The 22,905-nt window shown below is 34.0% G+C and overlaps 1 long non-coding RNA gene across 1 annotated transcript in view; it reads left to right on the top strand.

Annotated features, from left to right (window-relative positions):
• Window positions 1-14,976, top strand: part of LOC135268640 (uncharacterized) — a 48,968-nt gene extending 33,992 nt beyond the window's left edge. The window contains exon 3 of the long non-coding RNA XR_010336932.1: window positions 14,849-14,976. This is a non-coding gene — a long non-coding RNA (uncharacterized LOC135268640). The remainder of the gene's footprint in view (window positions 1-14,848) is intronic.
• Window positions 14,977-22,905: the final 7,929 nt, after the last annotated feature.

Below are 22,905 nucleotides of genomic sequence, written 5' to 3'. Positions count from 1 at the left end.
GCTAATCTATTCATCCAAAATACAAATTCCTTGAGGAACCCAACAGTAGCTGTTATCTCTTAGTACATCTGCCAAGACCTAGCCTCACCTCATGGTTACAGTAACTATGTAGTCCTATCAGTTCAAAATTAGCAGCATCTGGTCAACAGAAGAAGTGAGATTCCTTTGTAAATAGTGAGAAAATACTTTTACAAAGCATATAAATATTATTTTATAAACAGAGAATTCTTGGTGACAATGTTCCTCAGAATAGTCTATTTTAGCCATGCTTTTGCCAGACTTTGATAAATCTACTAGTACTGGAGCGTGAGTGAACAACCTGCTATTGCCAATACGTCTCTTAAGTTGGCATGTTCCTTGAACTCCACTAGAAGGATATGGGGAAAAAAGACATTTTTATATCACAATTTACTTTATATCATAATCCCAAAGAACAGTTCCCAAGATAGTTATGTTGATGGCCAAAATATCAAAGAGAGATGATGACTTTAGTTAAATTCTAATACTGTAGTTCCAATGTTTTACTTTCTTCATTTTTATTTAGTGGGCTTGAGCATTCACTTTCTAATAATGCAATCAATATACCATATAAACTAATTTCCTCTGAGAATTCATGTATTTTTAATGGTTGTAATCAATGATCTGTGAAAAAGTAAGGATAAAATATATCATATAAAATTAATATGATAGAACCATTTATACTTTTTAGCTTTAGATTGTTAGTTGTTTGTACTGATTACAAATCAACCTCCTAGGAACGTTCATAGTGTTGAGTTTTGTGTGTGTATTAATATAAGGTTTTTTTATTCTAAAGAAAACTTCCGGGAATGAAAATGTGGATTATTTTGTAAATGTGTGTTTAGTTTCATAAGAAACTTTTTTGTTTTGTTTTTTTCCTAGAGTGGCTCTATAGTTAAAAGGGTTCCTTCAGGACTTTAAAATTTAGAGAATAAGATTTTTACTTTTATTTTTATTTGTCTATTCTCACTGACATTTCTAAATTGTGGGCTGCTCTAGGAACCAGGGTAGAATAGATAAAAATATTACTGAGGACGCTGTCCACTGAAGCACCCCTAGACAATTCATCTTCCCTTGATTTTTTAGACTATGCTAATAGTTGCTCCTTGTGTTATATTCAGAGTTTTAGTTGTAACCAGTGGGAGAGGTCTGGTGGAATGTGCTTACTCCATCTTGACTGGAATCAAAATCATCAGCCAAGACCATTTATGTTTAATACCCATGCATCTTGAGAAAACTCTTTTGGATTTTAGAAAGTCAATCCAATCATGGTGAGAGCAAACTGGTTGTAGCTACTCTATACCTCAGTTTCTGAGAAGGAAACATGTTTCTAGCAACATATGTGTCCCAACGTCTCACATTACAGGAGGATTCTATGTTAGCAGTACTGAGCACTATGTGAGTGTATCAAGGGCAGAATAGGATTTACTTTAAGAATGAAAACAAACTTCCACATGGCTGTCTTTTTTCAGCTCTGTACAAATTCACAATTTAAAATCCCATTTAATTGAACTGAGAAAGCGCCAGCCTCCCCACCCACATGCCCAAAAGCCATTCTGCTCACACTTTCTTGTTTGGAGCACTATACTTTTATCCCCTGCTTTGAAGGAACTCACAGGACATCTGTCAAATAACCCCACAGAAGCTTTACACCAGGGTGTTGAAAATATTCTTTTTAAAGAATCTGTTCCAAAGCCACAACATTTTAAAATTAGCATCAGTAATTCACAGTGCATTGCCATTAATATCTATTAGCAGAGTTTAATTTGTTAAGATCTCACATTGGCTCCTAATGACTATATGTTAACTAAAAGCTAGTAATTTATGCGCAATGATGTACCTGACACTGATCTCTTTTATAACTATAGTTTATTCATGATGGTTCTATAACAAGGTAGTTATTTGATATAATTACTAATATATGTAATACACACAAACACTGGTGTTGATTATAATTATTACATAAGAAATATAAATATATTTGCTCGGGTTTCCTAAAAGACATTTATATTATAATATTTAAAGGACTCTACCAAAACAAAATTCAACATTTTTTCTAAATAAATTATAGACAAATTGAGATTGCCCCATACATCTAAATGTGTGTTTATGTTTGTCTTTATCTTACTGAAGTTATACATCATCATTCATGTGTTAAAACAACATGAAGGACGAGGAATAGTTTGGCTTTCCAAAAGGAACATATTTCTTTGGGAACAAGAAAGAAAAGCATTGGTTGAGGATATACCAGTTGCTTATGTGATATTCTTTTTCAAGCACTTATTTCAGTATAATGTTATGGCTGAGAAGAGTAAAAGAAGATATTAAAGATCCCATGAAACTCCGTTTCGAAGAGGTCAGTCTACTAATATGCAGTTAGGTACTAACAATGAGGTTTGCCATGGAATGAAATCAGTAGATAGTTTCTTTGCTTGATAAAGCCATAATGAAGCTAACTTGAATATGAAAGGTTATGCTCTATCAAAGATCATGTTTACATGTTTATTTTATGTGAAAAATCACATACTATTTCACATTTCTCCTCTAGTTGTATTCTGTGAGTGTATCATTCTCTAACACAACAAAGCAGAAAAGGGAAGATTTGGTCCAGTGTACAAGGAAGTTATCCACAATGTTCCAACTGAATTCAATGGATACTTCTCAAGAAAATCCTTGAATGTGACTTTAAAAGGTTTTTCTCTCTCTAAAACGACAATTATTGAAGCTATGGAGCTAGAAACAGAGATTACAGAAGCTCATCCATCACTTTGACATCTTTCTTCAGCGAATAAGAGAGGATTATGCAAACTCCTGCACACACATACATATTTACACACATGCTATAGGTAAAATTTCACTTATAAAACAATAAAAATATAGAAAAATGATGATTTTTAATTAACTAACCATACAAATAATAACTTTTTCTCTGAATATTCAAAAATGAATTAAAATCAATACTGGTTAGAACCTAACCATTATGATCTCAAGCCATTTATAGAATGATTCATCTTGTGGATAAGTCTAGAAATAAAACATTGATGATGTGATAATGATTAGCCCACATTTATTATTTTTGGATCTCTATCTTCATGGTAATTGAAAATGTTGTCCTTTCCTGATGCTTATAAGTTAAACATGGTCATATATCTTGCTGTGGTTATTGAAATATAAGTGGAAGTGACAAGTGTTGCTTCTAGACAAAAGCACTAAATTGCTGGTGCTGAACTTTTCTTCCTGTAATTCAGCAATCTCAAAAACGTATATTGATATAGAAGGGTAGTGCTAAATGATAACAGAACTTAGAGAGTCATCCAAACCTACAGAGGACTTTGTGTCAGGCAGGAATAAGCCTTTATTATTTTTAAGCCACTTAGATTTTTGAAATTTCTTGTTACTGAAGCATAACCTATCCTATCCTGACTAAGCCTATTGACAGTATAGAAATAAGAGGACTGGCCTTTACTGAGTGAGCCTAGTACTGTGTAAGAGGTTTTCAAAAGATTAGTAAATTACTCTTCATAATAATCCATATAGGGTTACTATTATCCCTATTTCAAAAATGGATTTTTAAAACAAATTTGTCACTTGTGCCATTAATTGCAGTGACACACTCCCCAACTTCATTTTTTTGATAAGTTCCATCAATGGGGTGGATGATGTGGTTTTACATTTTGTAAATTTTAAAGAAAAACTGCTTGCATAATCAATGACCATTCTTATTCCCTATGATTTTCTATTTAACTTCTCTAAATTTACAAAGGAGTGAGTTATCTCAAGATAAATATACAAGAGAAGTCTACTTCCATCCTCATATTTGTTTTTTTAATCTGGACCTGTTGGCTAATTATTGGAAGTATACAAGAAATATATGTGATTCATGAAGACAAACATATCCAAGTAAATAACGCACCTTGTATCTGTCCAGTAATCTCACATATTCAACTCAAGTTTATGGAAAGGACAATATGATATATTGGTTAGGCACTGGCTGCTATACTCAGAATAGCTGTTTCTAATCCAGACAGCCACTTACTAACTTTATGATTTCAGGCAAGCTTTTCAACTTCCTGATGTTTTGATTTCTTCGCTTTGAGCAGTGATGCTGAATAAAGGTTGTGAGCAGATTAAATAAGACAATCAACAGGAAGAGCTTAAATGCAGCTTGAAATGTAAGAAGCTGTCAATATATATTGAATGTTATTATATAATGAAGAAAGAACAAAATGACATAACTTTTGAGTACTTACAATATGCTAACAATAAATTTAGTACTTTTTCTAAATTATACCAATTACATTTTCGTAACTCTGAGACCTAGTTGTACTTACACACAGCTTTAAGATGAGTTAACTTGCATTTCGAAATGATAAGAATTTGAATCCTGTTCCAGTTGACTTTATCTCACCCCAGAGATACTTTTTTACCCTATCGCAGTCCCCAGTATGCGTAAGAGACCAATAAGATACAGGCCCAAGGTCTCAAGAATGTTATCATGCTGATGTTAAAATAAGAAGAAATAACATTACAATATATTATGTGCTGTGAGACAGGTAAAAATGAAGTATCATGAGAGTTCTAAAGAATGTCCTTGACTCCGAATGAAGCAGATGGTTTCATGTAGAAAGAATTTGGAATTTTAGCAAGCTTAGAAGATAGGTGGAATTTTGACAGGTGCAAAGGATGCAAGAACATTGCTAGAAAAAGGAACATCAAGAAAAAGTATATTGCAAAAAAAGTACATCACATATTAAAAATAAAGCTAGGAGACTTGAATTTGCGAAAGCATTTTCAAAGTAACTGTGACTACAATTTTTCTCAGTAAACGATGACATAATTCCTATAAGCAATTATGTTTGTCATCTATTAGTGTGTAATACAGATGTTAGTAGCTTAAATAAATGTTTCTTCTTTCACATTTTCTAAAGGTCAGGAATTTCAGAGAGACTTAGCTGGGCGATTTTGGCTTAGGTTTCTCATGAGATTGCAGTCAAGATGTTGGGCTGGTGCTACAGTTATCTAAAGATTTGACTGGGACTACAGGGTACATTTTCAAATTGGTTCACTTAACCTATTATCAGGATGCTGCTGGTTCACTTAACCTATTACCAGGATGCTGCAATCTCTTGCCACATGGGCCTCTGCATTGGGCTACTTGAGTATCCTCACAACATGGCAGCTGGATCCCCTTATATTGAGTGATTCAAGAGAGAGCAAAGTGGAAGTCTCAATGTTTTCTTCTTATCTAGCCTCAAAAGTCACACATTGTTATTTCTTCAATATCCTCTTTAGTACTATTCTCTGTGGGAGGGAAATATACCAAGGTGTGCATACTAGAAGGTGGAATATCACTGAGACCATCTCAGGAGCTGGCTACCACAGTTATCCTTTGTGTTTAAAATAAATTCATGTGCCTTAGTTAAGCACAGATTATTATAAGAAACCAAGAAACTGTCAGAAATCATACTAAAAGGGTTACCTAACAAGGACATCTGTTCTCACAAACTTACCCAATAGCCTTAGATCAGAAATATCTAGTCTTCTTCTCTTTTACATATCTTTTTCTCAAATCACCTTTCTCACCAAAATTTTAAATGATGTAATTCTCCTGAATCATTATAAACAATTTGTGGTATGACATGCTACATGTCTTAGCCCAGCACTTTCTCAAATCATATTTATCTCAAATTATATTTTTTTCAACACAAAGCACATATGAAAGGTAGGGGCTCACCATGTTTATTAGGTACCAAATTAAACATGAAAAGTTGTCAGAAGACTCATTTAAGGACAATTTATCAAGACCCTTGCTTGAAAGAAAGGAGGAAAAGCCAGTGCTGCTTCTTGGTGCCATTCTGTTCTGAGAACTGACTTATTATATATAGCCCAGGTAATGAAAAGAGACAAAAGTTAGACCTACCTGTCTTTCCATAACCTAAAAAATTTAAAAATAAAGCAATCAGGCAGCTTTCACTTTATAGATTATTTTCTATTGCTCTAATTTTAGTTAATGTAATCAAACCATAGCTGTTTCCTACTGGTTTATCTGGCCTCTCACTTTTATTGGTCCCAAGTTCAATCAGATGAACTGCTGAAAGTGAAATCTTGAACAAGCTCATCTGCTGAACAATGAACGCAAAACAAGCCTAGGGCAGCAAATGGGATTTTAATTGCTTACTGCTATTTCTCTAGTGCTTTGCTCTCTAGGTGACTGTGTGACAAGAGGCGTCAAGGAATTCAGAATTGTGGGACAAAATGCTTAAGCACAAATGGTAATCATCTATGACCTTGATCTTGCTTGCATGTCTTTTCTTAGTCCAGGTAATGCTACTTAACACAGTCTCCTAGAGGTATTAAGAGATTACAGACTGCCCTCACTTCAGAGAGCTCTTGAAAAGGCAGAAGGGAAAAATAATTCCATTATCCTTGCCATTATTAAGCACTTATTGAATGCCACCAGAGGGCTAAGCATTACAACAGAATATCCATTTTGCACACATTAGGAAATGCATATGCCTTTTACTTAGAAGCATATTAACACCATTGTTCTTTCTGTCACTTTTACTTTCATTTCCTATTGAATCTTTTGGGACATCTTAGGTAGTAAGGATCCATTTGGATTGTCTTTCTAGAATGAACTTGTATCCTCCTTGCCAGTTTATCCCAGTTGGAAAATATCCCAGAAATGATCTCCCTCCTCAGCCATTTCTATATTGTCAGAGAGAAAGGATTCAATTAATTCCTGTAGTTGAATGGAAAGAGTAAAAAGTGGCAGAGAGGGATAACTGTTTACAGCACTTGCTTCTCCTTGGCCTTTAAAGCGGTTAATATTTCCAGGGAGCTAGTATGGATCCTGTAGTGTACCAGGTACTTTTGAATGAAGTAACTGATTTTATATATACAGTGCTGACCTGGAGTGGTAGCTCATGCTTATAATCCTACCACTTTGGGAGATCAAGCCAGGAGAATCTTTTGAGGCCAGGTGTTCAAGACTAGCCTGGGCAACATAGCGAAACCTCATTTCTACAAAAAAAAAAAAAAAAAAAAAAATTCAAAAAAATAGCCAGGTGCTGTGTATATCTGTAGTCCCAGCTACTTGAGAAGCTGAGGCAGGAGGATCATTTGAGCCCAGAAGGTTGAAGCTGCAGTGATCCATGATCGTGCCACTATACTGCAGACTGGACAACAGAGTGAGACTCTCTCTCTCATTATTCTTCAGTGTTTTCCAAATATTTGGCATTGAGCATGTGTTATTTTTGTAATTTGAGAAAGAATAAATATTATTAAATATGATTAAGTACACATAATGCCCAGTGAGGTGGAAAAACACTCCTATGTTGCATATGATGAAACTGAGATATAACTATTTAGAAACTTTCCCAAGACTATGTCAGCAGTAAATAATGGAGGCAATTTTAACCTCATACTGTCTAGCATAAAGTGTAGACAATTTCCAGTTTTCAAAACTAGTAGAAATATAGCAAAAGAAAAGAAAACAGCCAATTAAAGAATTTCAACCTGTAATGTTAATATTGAAGACCATGAATGTATGGACATGATTCTGAATTTGTAATGACTAACATGGGGTGTGTTTATTTCTTTATGGATGTTATAATTTTTGACAACAAGGAAAACTTCCTAACACATACATAATGATACAACACATCATGAGGATGTGGCCTTACTATCTGAAGATAAACGTATATACAAAGCCTAATTACTTCTTAGGTTTATAGAAATTTCAAACTCTTAAAAAAAATCCTCAATTAGTTTGTACTTTTTGCTTAAAACTATATAACTTTAAAATCATTTTAAATGACAAAAATAATTATCCAAGCATAATAAGCATTCTCGCCTTTAAATATCCACTTGTAATACTTGCCCCAACATTTTTACCAACTCAGAATAAGATGCCCACATGTTCGTTCTTTTGTATTTAATGTTATATTATACTGTAAAAATATCTTATACATAACTAGCTTTTACAATAATTTATTTATGTAACTGCCTGATACATAATTGAATAGCTTACTAAAATTGACTTTACCATTGTTTAGCTATTTTACACTTAAATATATTGTTTTGCAATTATGAATATAATTGAAATGAATATCAATTGGCATATATTTCTTTCTTTTAAACTTTTCCCTTAGGATATATTTCTAAGAATAGACAAGAGATAGTAGTATTTGTTACATATGATTATATTTAATTATATTTATTGCTTTCTTTAATTACAAATATAACACGTGCTCAAGGTCACACGTTTGAAAAACACTGAAGAATAAAAAATATTAAATTATTCATTGTAGTATAACCTAATGATTTCCTCTCAAGCATTCTTTCCTACCTTTTTTCTACCCAATTTTGGGTAAAGAGGGATGGCTTTTTCAACGCTTAATGCATATGCTTCAGATGGGTTCAACTCTCAGCTTCAGAGGCACAGCATGTAACCCAAGCTGATGAATTAACATAATATATGGTCCCTAAACCATTCTGATGAGTTCAGGGACAGGAAGTAGTGCTTCATGAAAATTGACTCCTGGAATTTATGTTGAAGCTATTGGAAAAAGATGCTTTTCTTTTTCTTTGTCCCTGGATTTAATCACAAGAAGACAGAAATTTGAAGCTACCGAGGACTGTCATATGTAACTTAAGGAACAAGAGAAAGGAAACAAAAAGCAAACAAAAAAGCCACATAGCAGAAATAGTGCTGAAGAATAAAGATAGATAAAATTATTCTCACATTGTTTTAATGCCTGGATCAACCTCTGCCAGGAAACAGACTTATCTCTGGACTTTTCAGTTATACAGGGAAATTAAATATTCTTTTTGGTTAAGTTCTTTTGAGTTGAGTTCTATAACATGCAGTGTGTTACATCCTTAATTTAATCAAAGGAATAATCACCATTGGCATCTTAGAGCATATGCTACTGGTCTCTTTATAAACGTACATAACAATATTTATCATGCTATCTATTTTATATCTTAGTATCTTAAGTTGAATAAATCGCAAATTGCAAATATTTTAAAGTATAATTAATTATTGACCTTTTGCATATTTTAATTAACAATAGGGTAGTCTAAGGTATGAATGTTCTATGATTTGCGTAACCAATTCTCTATCGTTAGATATTTATACTAACACATCTTCACTATTTAAAAAGTGTGATTAATACATATATACATATGTGTCATTTATTATTATTCCTTTTAATGCTCTAGAAATAAATTTGTTCCTTAAAAGTGTATGAATGTATGTATGTTACATACAATTTTGTCCTTGATGCCTTTATGTTATATATTTTTTTTTATTGCAAGGCTTTTGTTCTGAAATCTTTCTCTCACATTAAAATTGCCAGCTCTGTTTTCCTTTCCCAATATTTTGTATATCTTTTTGTTTTAATATTCCTGAATGATTTTATTTTAAGTAACTTTCCTGTAATTAGCAGAGTTAGATTTCATTTCTGACCTACTTGGAGAATCCTAGATTTTTACCAGAAGAATAAAATTCATTTTGTATTGTTACAAAGAATATTTTTACTTTTATTTTTATCATCCCATTTTACTAGTTCTCTTGTTTCATATTTTTACATTTTTTGGCTTGATTTTCTTCCCATTTCTTCTGTGTTTGCCATATAAACTCTAGTTTCTTTCTTGTTCTTAAACTAGTCATTTGGAATCCATGCATAGTGCCTTAAATTCTAGTAGTAAAGACTTAGAGATTTTATTTTTTAATTTTTAAAATTTTTTATTATACTTCAGGTTCTGGGGTACATGTGCAGATCATGTAGGATTGTTGCATAAGTACACACATGGCAATGTGGTTTGCTGCCTCCATCCCCCCATTGCCGATGTCTGGCATTTTGCCCCATGTTATCCCTCCCCAACCTCCTAACCCCCTGCTGTCCCTCCTTTGCACCCCGCAACAGACCCCACTGTGTGAAGCTCCCCTCCCTGTGTCCATGTGTTCTCATTGTTCAACACCCACCTATGAGTGAGAACATGCGGTGCTTGATTCTCTGTTCCTGTGTCAGTTTGCTGAGAATGATGGTTTCCAGATTCACCCATGTCCCTACAAAGAACACAAACTCATTGTTTTTTATGGCTGCATAGTATTCTATGGTGTATATGTGCCACATTTTCCTTGTCCAGTCTATCGTCGATGGGCATTTGGGTTGGTTCCAGGTCTTTGCTATTGTAAACAGTGCTGCTATGAGCATAGGAGTGCATGTGTCTTTATAATTAAACAATTTAGAATCCTTTGGATATATACCCAGTAATGGGATTGCTGGGTCAAATGGAATTTCTATTTCTAAGTCCTTGATGAAGCGCCACACTGTCTTCCACAATGGTTGAACTAATTTACACTCCCACCAACAGTGTAAAAGTGTTCCTATATCTCCACATCCTCTCCAGCATCTGTTGTCTCCAGATTTTTTAATGATCGCCATTCTAACTGGCATGAGATGGCATCTCAATGTGGTTTTGATTTGCATTTCTCTAATGACCAGTGATGATGAGCATTTTTTCATATGTTTGTTGGCCTCATGTATGTCTTCTTTTGAAAAGTGTCTGTTCATATTCTTCTTCCACTTTTGGATGGGTTTGTTTTTTTCTTGTAAATCTGTTTTAGTTCTTTGTAGATTGTGGATATTAGCCCTTTGTCAGATGGGTAGATTGCAAAAGTTTTTCCCATTCTGTTGGTTGCCAGTTCACTCTAATGATTGTTTCTTTTGTTGTACAAAAGCTCTGGAGTTTAATTAGGTCCCATTTGTCTATTTTGGCTTTTGTTGCCAATGCTTTTGGTGTTTTAGTCATGAAGTCCTTTCCTATGCCTATGTCCTGGATGGTTTTTCCTAGGTTTTCTTCTAGGGTTTTTATGGTGTTAGGTCTTATCTTTAAGTCTTTAATCCATCTAGAGTTAATTTTAGTGTAAGGTGTCAGAAAGGGGTCGAGTTTCTGCTTTCTGCACACTGCTAGCCAGTTTTCACAACACAATTTATTAAACAGGGAATCTTTTCCCCATTGCTTGTTTTTGTCAGGTTTGTCAAAGATCAGATGGTTGTAGATGTGTAGCGTTGCCTCCAAGGCCTCTGCTCTGTTCCATTGGTCTATATCTCTGTTTTGGTATCAGTACCATGCTGTTTTGATTACTGTAGATTTGTAGTATAGTTTGAAATCAGGTAGTGTGATGCCTCTGGCTTTGTTCTTTTTGCTTAGGATTGACTTGGCTATGTGGGCTCTCTTTTGGTTCCATATGAAGTTTAAGGTGGTTTTTTCTAGTTCTATGAAGAAGGTCATTGGTTGCTTGATGGGGATAGCATTCAATCTATAAATTACTTTGGGCAGTATGGCCATTTTCACAATTTTGATTCTTTGAGATTTTGAAGAAAATCATTGGACTAAAATTTCTCTATTATCAACATTATTAATGATAGGAAAGCCCCCCTTAACCTTACCATACATAAAGTCAGGCAATTAAATCAGTTTTACTTACCATTTAATTCTGACCTTGTAGTTTTTATTATTAGATCTCATATTTTTCCTATCTTCCATTGTCAAATTGTTAGATTATTCTACATCTTAATTTCCAGAAATTATTGCTGACATTTTTATTGTTTTATAACTGTATTCATAAGTTACTTAGATGGTTACTATTTCTTTCATAGTTGTTTCTATATCTTTCAGACAATTTTTTAATTTGTATTTTTATTTGTATTTTTTTCTTGAATAAAGTATATCTTTAATTGTATAGGTGATGTCCTTTCTTTATCTGGAGTCACATATGATTATTTGACTTTCATAAGTGAAATATTTAGAAATTGTGATCGTTGTTTCATTTGAATTCTATAAACATTGGTCAATTATTTTCTGTCAGAAACAAAGTATTATTTTTATTCTTTTAATAGTTATTTCATTTTCCTTCTGGATGTCTGAAGAAATTCTAATTCATCCTTAAAATTCAAATATATCACAAGGTTGGGTCACAATATTTCTTTATCTCTTCTCTGTTTACTGTGAATCTTCTTAATATGCAGTTCTATCATTCCATAAGTCAAAAAAGTTTTCTTCCATTAATACTAACCATGGAAACAGGCCCAGTTGTTCTAATGTATTTTTCAAGAATAGAATTAGATGTATTTGTCTTTATATTGGTTGTTGTCAGGCATTATTTTCTAAGAGTTAGTTGTCCTTAGTCCTTCTCTTTTGTGTTTTGGAATAGTTTCTTGCTTGTTCTCTACCTCTCTGAGTTTTGTTTTTTTTTTTTTTAATGCCAATTGTTGATTTTAACTAATGTCATACTAATTCCACTATAGCTTGATTTATTTCTCTAATATTCATACTTAACTTTTCATAGTCCCTTTTAGTTTTATTCTAATCTTACCTCATCGTAGATATCTTTCAAAGGTTTTTTAATTTAATTAAGTTTACAAAGGAGATGGTGCAATCTGAAATACATGATTTTAACATTACAAATAATATGTTAAAGTTTATTCCCCTATACTTTGAGTGCTTACATGTATTTACATAATTTATACTATACCTTCATCAGAGATTTCATTTTTGAAATTCTAATCATTAATCCTGAAAGAAGATGATATATGTCTTCCATTATTTTTTTGAGATAGGATCTCACTCTGTTGCCCAGGTAAAATATATCTTGCTATTTAATTTTCAGAAAAATGATGTTTATAGATCCTTTTGTGGATCCTTTCTAGTATCCTGTATGATACTAGAATTTCTCATCTTAAATCTGAAGTTCAATCACCAGGTGAATACTTTTCATAGAACTTCTGAGTTACCAGTAACATAAGTGGAAGAGAAGCATATAGGTTACATATACTGTTTTGAATACTAATCAAATTCTACATTGGGACTCTTTTTTTGCAAACTGTTTTCTCTCTTGACTTTGATTTAAGTAACTAGATTTGGATTCCTCACTTATTTTCTATTGAAAAATTAGAAAAGTATCTTATGTCAAGAATTAGCTTTAAATATCAAGGAAAATTGGGACCACAGGCAAGCCAAATCAATTGTTGATTTTGTGTTCATTGCGTCTCTACTTGCTCTTAAGGACTACTCCTGTATCTGTCTGTAAAAGTAGTAGCAAATGGTATTAAATTTGTACAAATTTTCTCCCAATTTTTCAATTTTTTAATCTTTTTAAATTGATAAGCTATCTTTTTTAATTGATAAGTATCTTTTTAAATTGATTTTAAAGCTATTTAAAATTGGAATTGCCTCACATGTTTATTATTTTACTTTGGTGAAAGCTACTCCAAAATTTTAAGTATACAATGTACTGTAAACTGTAGTCACCATAATGTACAATAGAGCTCTTGAGCTTATTCCTCCTCTTTAAGTAAAATTTTGTGTCCTTTAGCAACATTTCTCTAATCCCTCTCCACCTTCACTCTCTAATTCTGTGAGTTTGACTTTCTACAGTCCATATATGAGATCATGTGGTATTTGTCTTTCTGTGCCTGGCTTTTTTCACTTAATGTCTGCTAGGTTCATCTACATTGTCACAAATAATAGGATTTTCTTCTTCTTCTTTTGTTTTTTTAAACATGGGGTTTTGCCATGTTGGCCTTGGCCAGAGCCAGGCTGGTCGTGAACTACTGACCTCAAGTGATCTTCCCACCTTGGCTGCCCAAAACACTAGGATTACAGACATGAGCCACCATGACAGGTCTTCATTTCCTTCTTTTTTAAGGCTGAATAATGTGATATATAATAATATATGGCATAATTGTATTATAATTATATAATGTATATATATTAAAAATACAATAATGTGTTATATACATATCACATTTTTATGCATTGTTCCATCAATGCTCACTTAGGTTAAGCCCATATTTTGGCTATTGTAAATGACAATGCATTGATCATGGGAGTGCAAATATCTCTCCAACATGCTCCTTTCATTATCTTTGGACATATACCCAGTAGTGGGATTGCTGGATCATATGGTATTTGATTTTTAATTTTTTGAAGAACCTCCTTACATGTTTTCATGGCTATACCAATTTGCATTCTCTCCAACAATGTGTCAAAGTTTTCCTTTTTGCCACATCCTCACCAATACTTGTTATCATTCAACTTTGTGATGATAACCATTCTAACAGATGTTAAGATGATATCTTACTGTGGTTTTGATTTGCATTTCCCTGACGATTGCTGATGTTGAACATTTTTAAAATATACTTATTGACGTATGTCTTCTTTTTAGAAATGTCTATCCAGGCCCTTTGACTATTTTTTAATTTTTTTTTTTTTTTAACTGTTGAGTTGAATTCTTTACATATTTTGATACGAACTTCATATCAAATATATGGTTTACAAATACACTCTCCTATTATATACCTACATTCCATTTCCAAGCTACTGGCACAATATTTCTGTTAACAAGTATAGTACACCTTCAAAATGATAAGAAAAGTGCTGGTAGACTGTTTAATTCTAAGTTACAGGAATGGTTATGCCAGTACAGTATCTTGTTTTTAACCTACTCTAAATCCTTTGTGTTCTAGGCAACTGATTTTTCATATCCTGTTCTACATAAGAAATGAGGGTTATGTTTGGCAAGATGATGACTAATTTTGTTGTTTTCTAGAGGAAAGCAGGTCACCACCCCCTCCCCACTGACTTCTATTTTTTTACATTCCTTCTTTCTACCTGCCTACACAAAGATAAATGACTGACCAGCAAACCCATACACTGGCTGAATGTGATAACCAACTTCATTTAGAGAAGAGTTGAGTTTTAAATCAGGATTTTCACATATCTTACTTTTTAAAGAATTATCCCTCTCTCTTCCTAGAACTTACCTGGATCTGATGGGACCTGAAAAATAACTTTCTTTGTACCTCCTTCTTTTCCTTAATATGCTAAGAGGCATCTGGGTAGAAAATGGGCTTGAAGAATATCTAAAATTTGCCACTTGCTAAACTGTATAAAATTTGGTAAGTACTTAATTTTACTAAAGCATAAAAGGTAATATATGCTTTATAAGGGTTTTGTGATAGTTAGTTGATATAAAGTATGCAAAAAAGTATAGCAGAGTTTCTGCAACTTGTTCTGTGTTTAATAAAAGTCAATTTCCCATCCCTTCAAGTACATTCCAAGTTTTGTTGTTTCTTTATTTGCTGCTTTGTCTTAACAGTAACCATTCTCAAAACCTTGAGGGTTTAAAACATCCTCTGCAATTTCGCAAGAACCAGATGTAAACCAGAACTAAAAGTGAGGCTTGAATTAAATTTTCTGCATACTTACAATAATGAGATAATATTCCCTGCTCTCCAAACATTGAAGATTTATTTTGTAAATTTGAAGGCTCTATTATATTTGTTGCTTACTTGTTCAGGTTGATTTTAATAATATACAAGTTAACTTTCTTCATATAAAAATTGTCATTTGATAATAGAATGTATGTTTGTCTCCAAATACTTTGGCATTTTTAAGTATTGGTTTGATCATAAATTGGAGATCCATGTTTAATTCACTGATAGTACATATTAATAGTGGGTGAATGAATAAATAACTATTCCACACATGTTGGTTTGGGATTATTTACAGAAGCTAACTTCTGAACTTTTGACTGTAATTCTAAAATCTTGACTTTTCAGAGCAAACTAGATCCAGAAATCTACTCTATTTTAAATATGCTATTTGATAAGTAAAAGACAAAAATACACAATAATACAATCTACCATGAGCTAGCAAGTATGCTAACATTTACGCATTTAATCATCACAATGAATTTGTGATGTCGGTCCAGTTATTGTCTCAATTGGTAGATGATGACACGGATATAGAGAAATCACAAGTAACTTGCCTGGAGTCCCATAATTAGTAAGGGATAGGGTTGGAATAACACACTTCTCTCATCTGAATACATACCCAAATATTTGGAGTGAAAGTTTGTTCTAGAATAATGGTATGAGAACAAATTGTTCTTTTGTCATAGGAGTCCTGAATCTTTATACTGATTCCTAAATTACAGGAAGGACTAGAAACTAATACACAGCCTTGGATGAAAGCTTGAATGCAAAATAGTCAACTTTGTTCATCAATACTTATTTAAAATCTCACTGCCACTGTCAAGAGCTGGTAAAGCAGAGGTTGGTGTATATATGCTGTCTCTAACTGGAATACATCAAGAACTTTCCCTGATTACATAAATAAATGGAGTAATTGAGCCCATGCTGCACGTGAAAACTCATGTTCCTAGCAATTATTCCTCTTTGAGAAGATAAGTTTATTTATCAATGTCTACTTGCTACACAGTTCAAATAAATCTTTTTCTAAGTGAAGCATCTGACTTGCAGCCCATGACTATCTGGAAAACATGACCATTCAACCCAATCTGAGATTTACACCTTAGCTCAAAACAGGCTCGAGTGCAACATGCAACTGCAAGTCCTGGCTGACGACGTGCTGATGTTTAATTTGACATTAAAATCAATTATTGGGAAAGGGGAGCAACAGCACCATTAGGGAAATTGCTGTTGATTTTATATTCTGTCACATCAAAGTGAACTGGAGATTAATAGTCTCATATTTTATTGTTAAAACATTTTAATTTCTTTTAAGTGTGTATTTCAGGTTGTGAATCCTTCATGAGAACCCAGCTCAGTCGTTCCAATTTGCATATGAAAGCTACAATATTGTGACACTTACCTGTCAGCAGGTACTTTACCCCCTTGAAAGTATTCACCTGCCAAAACTTCTTTAATGTTGGAATCTAACTGAAGAATTCAGAAAATATAAAATATATAAATAATATGTCTAATGCTTATTTAAAACCTCTCCCAGATTTGCTGATTTTCTGATTATAGAAAAGAAAGAAAAGGCTATTTTCACTTTCTGGAATGACTGAAGAAAGCATTCAACTTTGTTGAGCCTAAATTTGTGGATAACTGTTGAACCTTCCCATATGGGATATATTTAAATACTCTCTGAGCCTGTTGTATTCTGCTCTTTTTATTTTCAGAAAAAGGAATTTCCAGCCAAAAGCAGACTCTGTGCCCTAACAAAGAATGTACTGGGTATACTGGGCTGAACAATATAAAAATGAACCTGAAGTACTATTAATATCTCTCTTTCTTTGACCATGTATGAATTCTTCAAACTAAAGGGTTGTAGAGAAAAACCATAGTAGCCTAAAATTTCCAGGGATTAATACAAAGTTTATTGAAGAAATCTCCCCCAAAGAAAACTAGCTTCTCCCAGTTTATAATGTCCTCCTTCTTCTCAGGGACCCTCTTGACAGACACACGTTCGTGAATATAAAGAACTGGAAAGGGATGTGCACCTCTGCATTTGTTTTTTTCTTTCTTCATGGCTTAGCTGTAAGAATGATTCACCTCTATGCTTTCCTCCCTCTGATGTCCTCCAGACTTCTTCAGTAAGTAGATTTCAGTACTTTAGAGTCAAGAGATTTTTGTACAAATAGACATTCTGATAGTCATGCACATATCAATTCATTTATTCCTTCCACAAACTTCTACTGTGATGGTAAGGTGATAAAAATAATAAATATTGGAGTCAGACTTAGGTGATTGTGACCATTTATCAGCTGTGTAAACAAAAGCAATTTGCCTGACAGTATGACTGTCTGCAACTTCAGCTGCAGAATGAAAATATACTGTACAGATTAAAGGGTACCGTATGTGGCAAGTGCCTAGTACACTGAGTGCCTTGACCACAATATGTGCTCTTCAAATAGCAACTCTAAAATTAGGGAAAGATTTGCACAGCAGAGAGAAAAAGAACAAGCTTTAGTCAAAGAAATTGAGTTCAGCTTCTGTTTTAGCCACTAGACTGTAAATTTGGTAAAATAATCTCTCAGGCTTATTTTTTAAATGGCCTTAGCGATAATACCTCTCTCAAAAAATTATTGTGATATTTACATGAGGTGATGACAGATTAATCCTTCAGCACTGTTCTTATCACAAAGTGGTTACATAAATACCTATAAATATTAAAGATTACTGTTATTTATGAGAAAATGTAATGGTGATGGGCTAAGTAAAGAGGGATTGATATGTTGTAAGTTCCAAAACAAAGATATAACAAAGAGTTGTGAGAGTATCTCACTCTGCCAGGAAAATATGGGAGTGCTTGCAGTGTGTTAGAGTTTAAGTATAACCAAGTATGAATCCTTGAGCCTACAGAGAAACTTGGACTCCCAAAGAGATATCCCCAAACTTTACTGAGATTTGAGAGGACGGACATTGCAAAATGCAATTTAACTTAATAAATGTTTATTTTCTGTGTGATCTAGCCACTGTTGTAGGTGCTATGAATATAAAGATGAATGCAACTAATCTAATTCTCCTAAAATATGCTAAAGGGGCCAATTAGAGGTTCTAAAACATTGATTAGAGAGTTATTAATTTTGTTTATTTGTGAGAGGAGAGGAAACAGTTCAAAGAGCTGGAATTTAGAGATCAGATGAACACGTGTTCACAAGTTAGACAAGGAAAGAAAGGATGTAATAGGTAGACAGAAAAGTCGAAAACTGATGTAATGGAGTTTTCATGGTATGTTCAGGAAAGAGTTAAAAACATATAATTTCCTAAGATTTTGGATTTTATACTCCACGTGAGAAGGTCTTTCTGCATAAGAACCTTCCTTATGCCAGCTTTAGAATTGTGTTTTCATAAGATGATTCTGGGTGTAGTAAATTAGAAAAGGAGAATTAGAAAACATGGGACATTTGTTTCTAAATTAGTTTCTGCTAAATATGCCAGGTAGCTGTTAGGGATTCAATAATAAACAGTAGAGTCAAGTCTTGATCATCTGCCTATGGCAATAGAAGAGTTAAGAATGATAGTGAGTTTTTGGAGTGTTTGTTTGTTCGTTTTAGACTGTGGCATGCTTCTTTAGAAAAGTGCTTTTCAAACTTTCCCATTAAAATACCCACAATGGCAAAGGAAACATAATTCCTAACCTCATTGCTGTGAGGCAGAAATAGAATAATATCCTAAACTGCTTGGCCTGTGGTAGGTGTTTGTCTTGTTACTGTGCTTAATGTCCTTGTTAAAGTAATAAAAAAAAAGATATATGGAACTCTGAACACCTTTTCCCTTACTATTCCTGTTCTCCAATCATTGAGTCTCTCCCTGGCTCTCCAATCCTGGAACTCTAGTCTCATGCTCTTAATTTTTACCCTTGGGCCTTCTCTATTTAGCTATAGTTCTGATTTGTTTCCGTGTGACTTCAGACCTTCTCACTTCATTCTCTGATTGGCATGATTCCTGGATATCACTGTCATTGTCAACTGCTGGTAAGTAAGATACAACCCTTCCAAATGCAACTGAGACCTTTCACTTAGTCCACTATCAGAGCAGGGATTTGGACCATTTTTACGCTTCCATTTGTAACTGTTTTCACTTTGAAACTGTTGAACATTCTGGTCCAATACATAATAATTTTAAATATACAAGTTGACTGATGTCTTATATTCAGAAATTCTTTTTATTTTTATTTTATTTTATTTTTGAGATGGAGTCTCACTATGTCTCCCAGACTGGAGTGCAGTGGCAAAATCTTGGTTCACTGCAGCCTCAGCTTCCCAGGTTGCAGCGATTCTCCTTCCTTAGCCTCCTGGGTAGCTGGGATTACAGGTACGTACTACCACACCTGGCTAATTTTTGTATTTTTAGTAGAGATGGGGTTTCACCATGTTGGTCGGGCTGGTCTCGAATTCCTGATCTCAGGTGATCTGCCTGCCTTGACCTCCCAAAGGGCTATGATTACAGGCGTGAGCCACTGCACCCGGCCCAGAATTTCTTAAGATTTGATATTGGCCGGGCGCGGTGGCTCAAGTCTGTAATCCCAGCACTTTGGGAGGCGGAGGCGGGTGGATCACGAGGTCAAGAGATCGAGACCATCCTGGTCAACATGGTGAAACCCCGTCTCTACTAAAAATACAAAAAATTAGCTGGGCATGGTGGCACGTGCCTGTAATCCCAGCTACTCAGGAGGCTGAGGCAGGAGAATTGCCTGAACCCAGGAGGCAGAGGTTGCGGTGAACCGAGATCGCACCATTGCACTCCAGCCTGGGTGACAAAAGCGAAACTCTGTCTCAAAAAAAAAAAAAAAAAAAAAAAAAATAGATTTGATATTTACGCTCGGTGGAAGCAAGAGTCCCATGCAAACAAATTAAAATCAGCTTAATGTCAATTATTCATTAATTATCGGACCATTCAATATGTAATTAATAGAATTGATAATACATTGATATTGTTAAACTTTTTTAAAGGTACAAAAGAATATACAGAAAAATGTCCATCTCCACTCCAGTCCACTCCGGCCGTCCAACATCCACACTTCTCCAAGGGTGGCTGAGGTGGGGGCAGGGAGATATTGTCAGTTCCTCTACTGTTCTATTAGGATAGTTTATACATGCAGGAGCAAACACAATATAAACTATTGTACTTTGATAAAGGACACACAGAACTGTGTAGACCTTGTTTATCACCTTGCTTTCTTCATATAATATTGTATTTTGAAAAGTATCTTCAAACACCTTTTTTTCCTATGTTTTTTTACAGCTGCACAATGTTCTATTTTATGTGTGCATCATAAATATAACAGTTGAGTTATATTTAGGTACTGCTATGTTCAGGCAGTTGAAAAAAATATTTGAAAGTTTTACAAATAGTCCTTTTTGGGCCCTAAGTTGACAGATGTTATTTGAGGTGAAAGAGCTCCAGAAAGAGAACGCTTTCTATCTTCTCTTAAACGCTGTGATCAAGACAAGTTCCGTAGGTTTTGTGTAGTCGAAGTTTACAGAAAATCAGGTTACAGTCCAACTCCAACATACTCAAACTTGAATATGTTAAAACACCAACAGACTTGCCTATACCTTTACTAAAAGGTTTTTTTTTCCCCCTCAGAAATGACTTTTTAAGAATGTTATTCTTTATAATGTCAAGTGCAAATGACTGAAAATAGAATGCTACTGAATTTCACTTGCATCTGACTTTTTTTGTCAAATGCTTCAGTATATCTGCTCACTACAGAATGCATTTTGCTCACTATTGTGGCAACTTAAGGTTTCTGATCACCTGTGTCTGCTTAAAAGGCTACAATGTAAATTGTAATAATGACTATAAAACTAAAATTAGTCTTTCTGTGACACACACATAGCAAAACTTAACTAGATATTTTCAAAAGCATTGTTTAATTTCAACATACATGATTTTTTCTATTCTTGGACATTGTGTTACAGGTTAATATTAAGTTGGATATAGTAAGATTTACAAAACCTCCCAAATCTACAAACTCCAGATAGTTTTAACACTGTTAAATACAGTACCCATTTTATAGCTCCCAATTTTCTGGATTTTACAACAGGATAGCTTTTTCATTAGTTCTTTGCCTCCAGCTTATCTTCAACCATAATTCTGTTTTACTTAACTATTTTTAAGAGCTCCTTTAGCCTTATGGTAAATGTCACCAATAAATAAATAAATAAATAACCAACAATTTTCAAAGTGTGGCGAACTTTTAAAAAAAAAGTTCATTGAGAACACGTGGACTCAGGGAGAGAAGCATCACACACTGGGGGCAGTGGAGGGGGGCAAGGGGAGGGATGGGGGTGTGGGGAGAGTGGGGAGGGATAACATGGGGAGAGATGCTGGATATAGATGAGAGGGGAATAGAGGCAGCAAACCACCTGAGTATATATGCATCTATGCAACAACCCTGCATGACCTGCACATGTACCCTAGAACCTAAAGTAAAATAAAACAGAATTCAAATGTTCAAATAGCTTTTAATATTTAAATAATCTAAGTTAGAAGGTACATAAAATATCATTTATGTACTTTAATACATAAAATATCATTTCTTCCCCACCAGTATTCACAAGTAGATGCCTATTGTGTCTATACCAAATTGATTAAATGGAGGTGGAGTGGACCTATCTCATTTAATTGAATCATTATGCTAATGGTCATCAATATGGCCATGTTAATATATCTGTCCTAGGTAGTTTGGAAAAAATATATATTAATTTTCCCTTAACTTCTTTACCATCAATACTTCTTACCACTACTTCCACTAAACAAACAAGCATATATGTACATGCACACATACACACAGTCCATTATGCCTCAGTAAAATTTTACTGAATAAATAACTTTGGGCAGAGGAAAGGAGGCAAATATGAGAAGCCTTCAGATGAGAAATTAAATATAAAAATCAAAGAGGCAAATTTGATAGACCTTTTCTCTGTCTTATAAACATTCTCTTCCTGCATACTTATGGAAAGAAGTAATATGAAAGAACAAATCTAGATTATTTGTGTAGTAAACTAAATACCATATTCAGCAAAAACAAGCAAACAAACAGTAAAAAAGTTGAGTTTCTCTGTGTTTATACAGAACAAATTGCACAGATTTCTTTTTTCAGGAGAAGTGAGTTGTGAGATTCTTTTACCTAGTTTTCCAAACATAGACTTTAACTCCAGCAAGCCTGAAAGGTAGCTTAGTGAAGACAAAAGCCAACTAGACCCTTCTGTAAAGGTGGAATTTAAACTTTGGTGTTAGCATTCAAGAGCCATGTGAGTCTGTTGACCCTTTTGAGCCTTGGTGTTCATAACAGTAAGAGCTGGAAGAAAGCAGTGGTTTTTGAACTGGTGCAGGAGCTCTACTGAGCAGCCAGTCTTTGGATTCCCCTCCTTCACCAACAATCCATTCACCAAGTTCTTTTTTTAAAATCTCTTTAACATATTTGCTTTTAAGTAATATTTCACCTGGACAAAGCATCCAGTACAGTAAATCAGATCACTAGACAAAGCCTTTTTCCCCTGGATCTAAATGTCCTAAACATTCTATAGTTCTCCAATCAGACAAACTCATAGTT

The sequence above is a fragment of the Aotus nancymaae genome, unplaced genomic scaffold, assembly GCF_030222135.1.
Source record: "Aotus nancymaae isolate 86718 unplaced genomic scaffold, 86718_ANA_hifiasm-v0.15.2.pri h1tg000041l, whole genome shotgun sequence".
Classification (NCBI taxonomy): Eukaryota; Metazoa; Chordata; class Mammalia; order Primates; family Aotidae; genus Aotus; species Aotus nancymaae.
Note: the sequence above shows the minus strand (reverse complement) of the source record. Positions and strands in the feature narration are given on the sequence as shown.